We start from the raw sequence: 8,843 nt of genomic DNA on the forward strand, positions 1-8,843 counted from the left end.
TAAGACCAGTCATTTGATCATACATCATAATAGCATTTACCCAAGAAAAAAGGAAATGCAGAAGCAAACAAAACAAATAAACAAACAGAAAACTTCACACTCTTTTTTTTTTTTTTGCGGTACGCGGGCCTCTCACTGTTGTGGCCTCTCCCGTTGCAGAGCACAGGCTCCGGACGCGCAGGCTCAGTGGCCATGGCTCAGAGGCCTAGCTGCTCCGCCGCATGTGGGATGTGGGATCTTCCCGGACCGGGGCACAAACCCGCGTCGCCTGCATTGGCAGGCGGACTCTCAACCACTGCACCACCAGGGAAGCCCCACACTCTTTTTAATGATCCTTTGATCATGGAGCTGATGGTGGAGCTGATAGTGTTATTCTGGGCCTGTGCCACGTATACTGGGGAATTAAGTAAATGAATAATTATACGGGTGCATCTGACCACTGTGATTTTTGGCAGGAGAGAAAAAACACATGGAAAGACTGATGAGGTTAAGTAAAAACCATATTAAATTGGGTGTGTTAGTATTAAACTGCTACAAATTTTTCCTTGTAAATATATGCACGTTGTAGAACTATGCACTGAAACAAAACTAATAAAAAAAAGTAAATAAAGTTTCCAATAAAACTTTATTTACAAAAACAAGATTAAGTCCAAGGCCATAGTTTATTGTTCCTGATAAAGCTGAATTGATTTACTCACTCTTCCAGAGCACCCTTCATGCTACTCCCTCCATTTCTGCAGGTCCATGCCCTACTCAGGATTCATTCCAAAGGCTACTCCTTTAAACATCTTCCCTAAATATCTTAGTAAAGAATTCCTTCAGTGCCTATAACATGGTGCCTAACAGTCTTACTAGCCTGTTTCTTTTAGTTGTGTACCCGATTGTTTCTCTAATTTAAGGGCAAGGATGCCTCTGTTTGCCTCATAACTTCTGGTTTTCTGGCTTTGTTTATTCAACAAATATTTTGGCATAAATGTAGAGTGCACATGCAGTGGACATCTATGGCTTATGCCCAACAGCATCCATTCACTGTTCCACTAAAGGTCCAGTCCTTCCCTCACTCAGTCCTTATGCTGCACATAGAATGGAGCCCACTCAGGAATTCAGGGGTGTACCTCCAACTCCATCTTGGACAATCACAGCACTACCTTCTACCCACCTACAGTGATTGATTCAGAGATGAACATGTGATCAATGAGTCAATATGACAGACTTGCTGGAACTGCTGACCCACTGTCATTTCTTCATTTCCACCTGCTTTAGACATGGGATGATTAAGGCCAAAAATCTCCAGTTATTCTATGAGCACAAGGAGTCTGAAGTTAAAGCCAACTTGAAATAAAAAGAATAAATTGGTTAGAAAGACTGATTCCTGGAGAAATCATTTTAGCCTTCTGTACCAAGAACTTTAAGCAGTCTGTGGCCTCCAGACATGCTGCTGGCCCACAGCCTTCTCTTCGATATGAGGCAATAAATTCCCTTTTATCCTAAACCAGTTTGGGTTAGGTTTATATTATCTGCTACTAAAAAAAAAAAAACCTGTTATTAACGTATGTTATCAATAAAGTTCAGAGGAATCAGTGAAATAATGACCCCACTATAAGGCATAGTAATCAGTGTCTAAAAATTAACTCTCCTTTCCTATAACCAAAGATCACCCAAAAAGAGAATGCGACATATGATGCAACTTTTCAACATTTACTTCAGATCATTTCAAAACCATAGGAACTTTGAGAAATGGGGGAAAGGGAAGAGGTGGCATTTTATAGCTCATTTCAGAGGCCAACAATAGGTGTGACATTTATCTTCCATAACAAAGTATCTTGGGTGAAAATCATTAAGCATTGCTCTAGAAGTTCTCTCTTGGGGAATGTGACACTTGTTTTAAGGTTTAAAAAAAATCAGCAAAGTGAGGGGAGCAAGCCAAAATCTTCACTGAATAGAACCCAGGCAGTGACAAAATGAGGGTAAACAGAGAAGAGCAGCTTCTTTTAGTTGGTCTCTGAGCCACAGATTACATGGAACAAAACTGCTTTTCAAAATGTTTTCAGCTGGATGAAAAATGATGTTTGCTCTCTTTCATTTGAGGATTTTTCATATCTAAGAAATGGCCTCACCATAAAAATCACTGTTGAAATGAAAGAGCTAATATCAGCCTGACCATGAGACAATAGGTCTAGTTAAAAAGTTATTTATCGACATAAATGATCTTGTGTATCTGACACGTTTTTATGCAGAAAGGGATAGAGTAATAGATCCATGCTTTTATAATGCAATGCCCTGTAACTAATTACTTTTTGAAAAACAATTTTGCATTGCTAACAATTTTATGAGGAAGCTAATGATTCAAATGATGAATGGCTATTCAAAAAAAAAAAAAAAAGGAGAGAGAGACTGACTTCATGTGGTTAATGGTTCTCATGGTTAATGAAAGAACACGACTCCTCCAGTTTTAGGGAGTGTTGCTGAGTGATGATAGGTACTAAAGATGTTTACAACTTTATCCAGTGACTTGTATGTGAATCTTCTGAGGTGGATTTCCATGCATGTTGCATTATTTTGTTGCATATGCATATATTGTATTAGGACTTCTTTAAACATTAAGAATGCTGAAAGAGGAATATCCAAATAGATTGCTGTTTTTGTTGAATTGGTGCTGGTAATCTCTTAACTTCTAGTTATTTCTCTTTGCTCTTTTAATATCTTATAACTTGTTGAACATAACTTTGAAGCAGAAAATATAGCAATGGAAATAAACGATACTGGGTTTTCTCCCTAGAGAGGTTCTTCTTAAGTGGAGCGAATTAAGTGGAGCAAAGCCTGGAGACATTTTTGGTTGCCACAGTTGACGAGGCTGGGGTGGGGGGCAGGGGGGTGTGTACTGACATCTAGTGGGTAGAGGCAGGGATGCTGTTAAACATCTTAAAGGCGTAGGACAGACCCTAACAGGTAACTATCTAATTTTAAAAGTCAATAGTGCTGGCCATCTATTCCCCAAAAGGAGAATTTAAACACTCAACTAAATGAAAAATTTTGGTTTCCTTCTCTCACTTACATCCAGACCAATTCTTTATTCTTTATGAAACATTAGCAATCTGATAATGCCTGTGAGAATGTATGACATCCCACCAGCAGCCAGACAATTTTTTTTCCAGCCCTTCAACTAATGTGCTGCCCTCTTACTGCTTTCTGGTTGTCTCTTTAACTGAAATCATGTTATTGAAGAAGTTTCCAGCCATGTTCATGTCATCAGCTTCAGATGAACTCTTTCAGCATCTGGATGGGCATTTAGGTAATATGGGAGATGCAGGAGAATCTAATAAGGTTTCTTTCCACCTCCTAAGGTACTGGGAAGATGAATTCATGAGTTGGAACATAGAATACAAAATTTAAAAGACCACAATTTAGAATTGGATTCACGGCTTTAAACCAGTATTGTCTGCATTGTAAAGGTGATTAAATGGGAAAAAGGGGGGTAATTTTCCACTTGTTTCTAAAGTATATAGGTTCTATCTGAAGAAAAAAAAAGATTCTTTTATGGAATCTAATAACAAAATGGCAGTCACTTTAAGACCTAAAATATGATTTCAGTGCTTGGCTCAGAGAGTTGGTAAATGTGCCATTTTACGTTGGCTGACACCTCTGTGCAGAGTTCCAGAAGAGTCACATTCAGTCACATTCAGTCACAGCTTTGGCAGATTGCTATCACCCAGAGACCTTTTTATAAGACCAAAATTGATCAGTGCAACGTGAAACCCACCACATTATTGGATCACGTAGGTGAACCCAGTGGTCTGGAGCTTTATGAGGTAAAACCTACTTCCAAGTTTAAATACCTGCCACCCTGAGATGAATGGAAAAATAAAAACTACCTTCTTCCAGACTTAGAATAATCCATTCTTATTGGATAAGAAATTGCAGGTAAATTACCCTGTTCTCAGAATAGGGTACTTATAAGGTTTTGTCTGTATAACGAATTAAGGAAATTAATTATCTAACATCACTAGTATTGTGGATATCTTCGGATATTCTCTTTCTGGAAGACTATACTCATATTTCAAGAGTCAGTGGATAAGAAGGGATATCAGTGGTTAGTATATGCTATTATTTGGAAAGGAAACACCTTTTTGTTTCATTTCAAAGATTTCAGGAGCCTAGATTATACACACTACCATTGAAATAAAAATGTAAAATATTAATAATTAGCTCTGAGGTGAGTTAGCTGACCTTAGTTAGAAGATCATTTAAAATACTATGGCTCCTTTTCAGAGGGATTGAAAACATTTTTTCTAATACCCTATTTTGCATCATTTAGGTTGGTTCTGAAGAACAGTTTCCTGTGACACGTAAACCTATTATCATCTGAGAATTATAATTTTAATTCTTCATAAAAATGCAAAGAGACATGAAAAGTGTTTGAGAGAAAGAGAATATTAACATGAGAAATCAACCTGAGAAGCAACTCGTTTGAACCATGGTATGATATCTGATTCCTAAAACTTCTCTAAACATAATTTCCATCATTTAATGACTCAGGTAAAACAGAAATATCATTCCACTTGGAACTTTTTTTTGTTATAAAATATAATGATAGTTTTGAACAGTACTATGTGGTATAAACTCTTTTAAGCCTCTTCTAGAAAATGAAGAGAATCTTTCTTAATTAGACATTTCTAAGAAGAATGGTATTTCTTGGAAATTACATTTCCTACTAAAGCCTGTATTTTCCCTCTCCTTCTTCTGCAAACTTGATTCTAATTATCATCATTAAAATTTTTCTCATTCACTTATTAAAAACCTTGTATTTAGTGCTTCTTATATGCAAGGCCCTCTACCAGACATAATTGAGAATATGGCAGCTCCTTTGCCTCTTCTTATCTTGAGATTATAGCAACTGTAGGAGAAGAAATTTAAAAAGAGGGCAAAGTGAAAAGAAAATAATAAAGTTTCATGAAGGAGTCTATTTCATGCTGGTGTGGACAAACTCTCTTGAGTCCCTGCAGTGTAAAATCCTATATACAAATGAAAGTGAAATGAAAAATTTCATTTATTTATGTCTGCGAAAATTTGATTAGTATTTGAAATATTAAAATAATGCAATGCATATGGGAAGCAATTTTGAGTAGTAGCAGCAACATATGTTTGAAATGCATACTTATAACCCATTGCAAACAGTATGAATAGGCCATATTTCTTTACAGGAATAAAATATCTGAATAAAATATAAGGAAAAACCTAAATGAAAAGAATAAGATATAAAAGAAAGAAAAGCAAATGAGGAAAGTCATTATGCCAAGGATGAAACAGCAATTTGTATTTTGTTATCTGAATTTTTAAAATATTATTTCTATTTAAATATTCCTATCGATCTTCTATCAATCTGAAGACTTCTATTAATCTGAAAAGTCATGAAATTTAAAAATCTTTACAACTGGAAAGGCTTCAAGTTTAATCTTGTCCAAATTTCTTGTTATTTCATATGAAGAATTGAGACTGGAATTTAGTTAATTCTGTCTTTTTCCACCATCAGAGCTTGAAGTAACTCAACTGAATTCAAGCTTGGATTTTTTTTTTCCCCAGATGAGATCTGAGATTTAGGATTCACATGTGAAAAGTAAGACACAAAAGCAATCTAGCAATCTACTGGTGCTGAGGACAAAGCAGTGACAGAATTTGATACATTGGGCAACGGAGGCTATTTCTTTTATTTTAATCACAAGTTGACATTAATATGAAAGGTAAAGGGTTGGATTTTTGTCTGTATGCATGTATTTATAAATGCTCTAGTCACTGGTATCCTAACTTGAATAATTGTTGAGTACTTTTCTGGGGTTGAGAGTTTGATGTGGTTGAATGGAAATTCACTGAGATAAAACTGTATTACAATGATTGTCAGGGGAGGCCCCTTTTGCCATTATACAAATGAGCCAAACACTAGAAAATAGCTCCAGTACATCTGCTTATAATGGTGTTTGGCATTTGAAACAAGATTATTTGGATCATCTGTGATATCTTAACAATGATCCAGTCCCCAGCTTGTTCATAATTCAAGCCTTTCAGTATAGAAATATTAAACTTGTTGTTTGTGCAGAAATAAATAGTATGTAAGCTTTATTTTTACTCTGAAATGAACATTGTAAATAATTCTAAATGAAGTTCTTTTTTTTTCCAGTCATACACTCTGAATTTCCTGGGTACAGCAAGTAAAGAGACTTTACTAGGATGCAGGCTCTACTGCAAAGTCAACATTTTTTGTTTGGTTATAAAACATAACTATTAGAGATTGAGATGAAGAAACAGGAACCTTTACCTGATCAAAGAGTTAACACCATTTAAACAAAAACAACTCAGAAGTTAAGATTTTCCAAAAGAAAATAATGACAGTCAGTTAGTTTGTAAATAATACAGGTATAAATCCAGTCTTTGACTCTAATCTTGGGCAAGTACTCTTGGTTCATAACTGAACCCACATTGATAGTTCCCCTTCTTTGGCTCATCCTGAGAAACTCCTGGGGCCCCCCAGATATACTATAAAAGAATCTCTGGGGACAAGGTTTTTATTTTAAATATATATTTATATATATAGCTTTATATATTTTTTAATATCTTTATTGGAGTATAATTGCTTTACAGTGGTGTGTTAGCTTCTGCTTTATAACAAAGTGAATCAGCTATACATATACATATATTGCCATATCTCCTCACTCTTGTGTCTCCCTCCCACCCTCCCTATCCCACCCCTCTAGGTGGTCACAAAGCACCGAGCTGATCTCCCTGTGCTATGCGGCTGCTTCCCACTAGCTATCTATTTTACATTTGGTAGTGTATATATGACAATGCTACTCTTTCACTTCATCCCAGCTTATCCTTTCCCCTCCCCATGTCCTCAAGTCCATTCGCTATGTATGCGTCTTTATTCCTGTCCTGCACCTAGGTTCTTCAGAACGATTTTTTTTTTTTTTAGATTCCATATATATGTCTTAGCATATGGCATTTGCTTGTCTCTTTCTGACTTATTTCACTCTGTATGACAGACTCTAGGTTCTTTCACCTCACTAAAAATAACTCAATTTAGTTTCTTTTTATGGCTGAGTAATATTCCATTGTATATATGTGCCACATCTTTAACCATTCATCTGTCGATGGACACTTAGGTTACTTCCATGTCCTGGCTATTGTAAATAGTGCTGCAATGAATATTGTGGTATATGACTCTTTTAGAATTATGGTTTTCTCAGGGTATATGCCTAGCTTTATATTTTTAAAAGTTTTTGATGATCTATCAAATGTGGGGACCACTAGTCTGGGTGAAACATTTTAATCAAAATAGGATTTAGAAGAACAGAGATGGAAATCAATTTCTTTTTTTTTTTTTTTTGCAGTATGCAGGCCTCTCACTGTTGTGGCCTCTCCCATTGCGGAGCACAGGCTCCGGACGTGCAGGCTCAGTGGCCATGGCTCACGGGCCTAGCCGCTCCGTGGCATGTGGGATCTTCCCGGACCGGGGCACGAACCCACATCGCCTGCATCGGCAGGCAGACTCTCAACCACTGTGCCACCAGGGAAGCCCGAAATCAATTTCTTATAGAATGAAAATCTTTCAAATATAATGGGAGCTCAGTATATTAAGGAACATCAGTATGGAAAGGTAACTTATTTAATAATTTATTGTCCCATGAGCTTCACTGGGTTGATAGTGTTGGGGTTTGTGTAGAATAAAAAGTTTTCTTACAATAGAGTCTATTTGCTCTGGATCCTGTCACCTAATGAATGAAACTCTGACATCTTAGTGAAGAAATTTTACATAAATTAAATCAAATTATAACTCAGGCTCATCCAGTCCTCCAATTTATGGCCTTGCAAGGTGACTTGGTTTGTGTTTGCTTTGGTGTGCCATAAACTTTTGACTAAAGATAAAATACTAAATATGTTATATCTATTTTATGCCTGATTTGTTCGTATCCAGGAATTTTACAAAACAACGATTATTCCAGATTCAAGGTGACTTTGAAATGAATTCATTCAATAAACATTTATTAAATCTGTGCCAGGCCTTAATTTGTCTGATAAAGTAAAGCTCTTTTATTAGTTTAGTATCCATTAAAAGTATCACAAATCATGTATTGATTTTTTTTATACACATATTAAAAATATCAGGTAACAAAATGTGTTAGAAATGGGCTGATGCAGTTGTTAAGTATGAAGTACCAGGAATGCACAACTGGCTCCTTAGTCTTATTTCTGTTAAGTTCAAAGTCATTTATTGCACGGTTGTGATGTTCAAGGCATCAGTTAAGTGTGAGAGATACAAATGTGGACCCTGCATTCTATGAGCTCACAATTTAAAGTGAAAATATCAATAGCCTAAAGAGCTGGTATTTGTGTCTCTTCAGCATATCACAAATTATCTACTGATTTTAAAAAATAAAAATGAACATATTCCATTGGAAAAAAGTCTAAGGAATCTTTAATGGAAAATATGAAGATGATATATTAAAAATGTTGGGCTTCCCTGGTGGCGCAGTGGTTGAGAGTCCGCCTGCCGATGCAGGGGACACGGGTTCATGCCCTGGTCTGGGAAGATCCCACACGCCGCTGAGCCTGCGCGTCCGCAGCCTGTGCTCCGCAATGGGAGAGGCCACAGCAGTGAAAGGCCTGCGTACCGCAAAAAAAAAAAAAATAAGTAAAAAAATAAATAAATCATGTTATATGTTGTATAATTGTAGAAGACCTAAGAACAACATTTTATTCAATGTAGTCAGCATTATTTTTAAGATGGCTTTGACTTTTGTCAGATCTGAGAGCTACATTTAAGAATTTAACTTGCACATTTACATATATAT

The 8,843-nt window shown here is 36.3% G+C and overlaps 1 non-coding gene across 1 annotated transcript; it reads right to left on the reverse strand.

The window, feature by feature from the left end:
- Positions 1-8,283: 8,283 nt before the first annotated feature.
- LOC115802963 (small nucleolar RNA SNORD83) lies at positions 8,284-8,365 on the reverse strand. Its single transcript, XR_004023550.1, has one exon. It is a non-coding gene; the product is annotated as a small nucleolar RNA SNORD83 (small nucleolar RNA).
- Positions 8,366-8,843: the final 478 nt, after the last annotated feature.

This window comes from Delphinapterus leucas, chromosome 2 (assembly GCF_059928025.1).
Source record: "Delphinapterus leucas isolate spDelLeu-1000000601 "Yukka" chromosome 2, BTC_Dleu_Yukka2, whole genome shotgun sequence".
NCBI classification, from domain to species: Eukaryota; Metazoa; Chordata; class Mammalia; order Artiodactyla; family Monodontidae; genus Delphinapterus; species Delphinapterus leucas.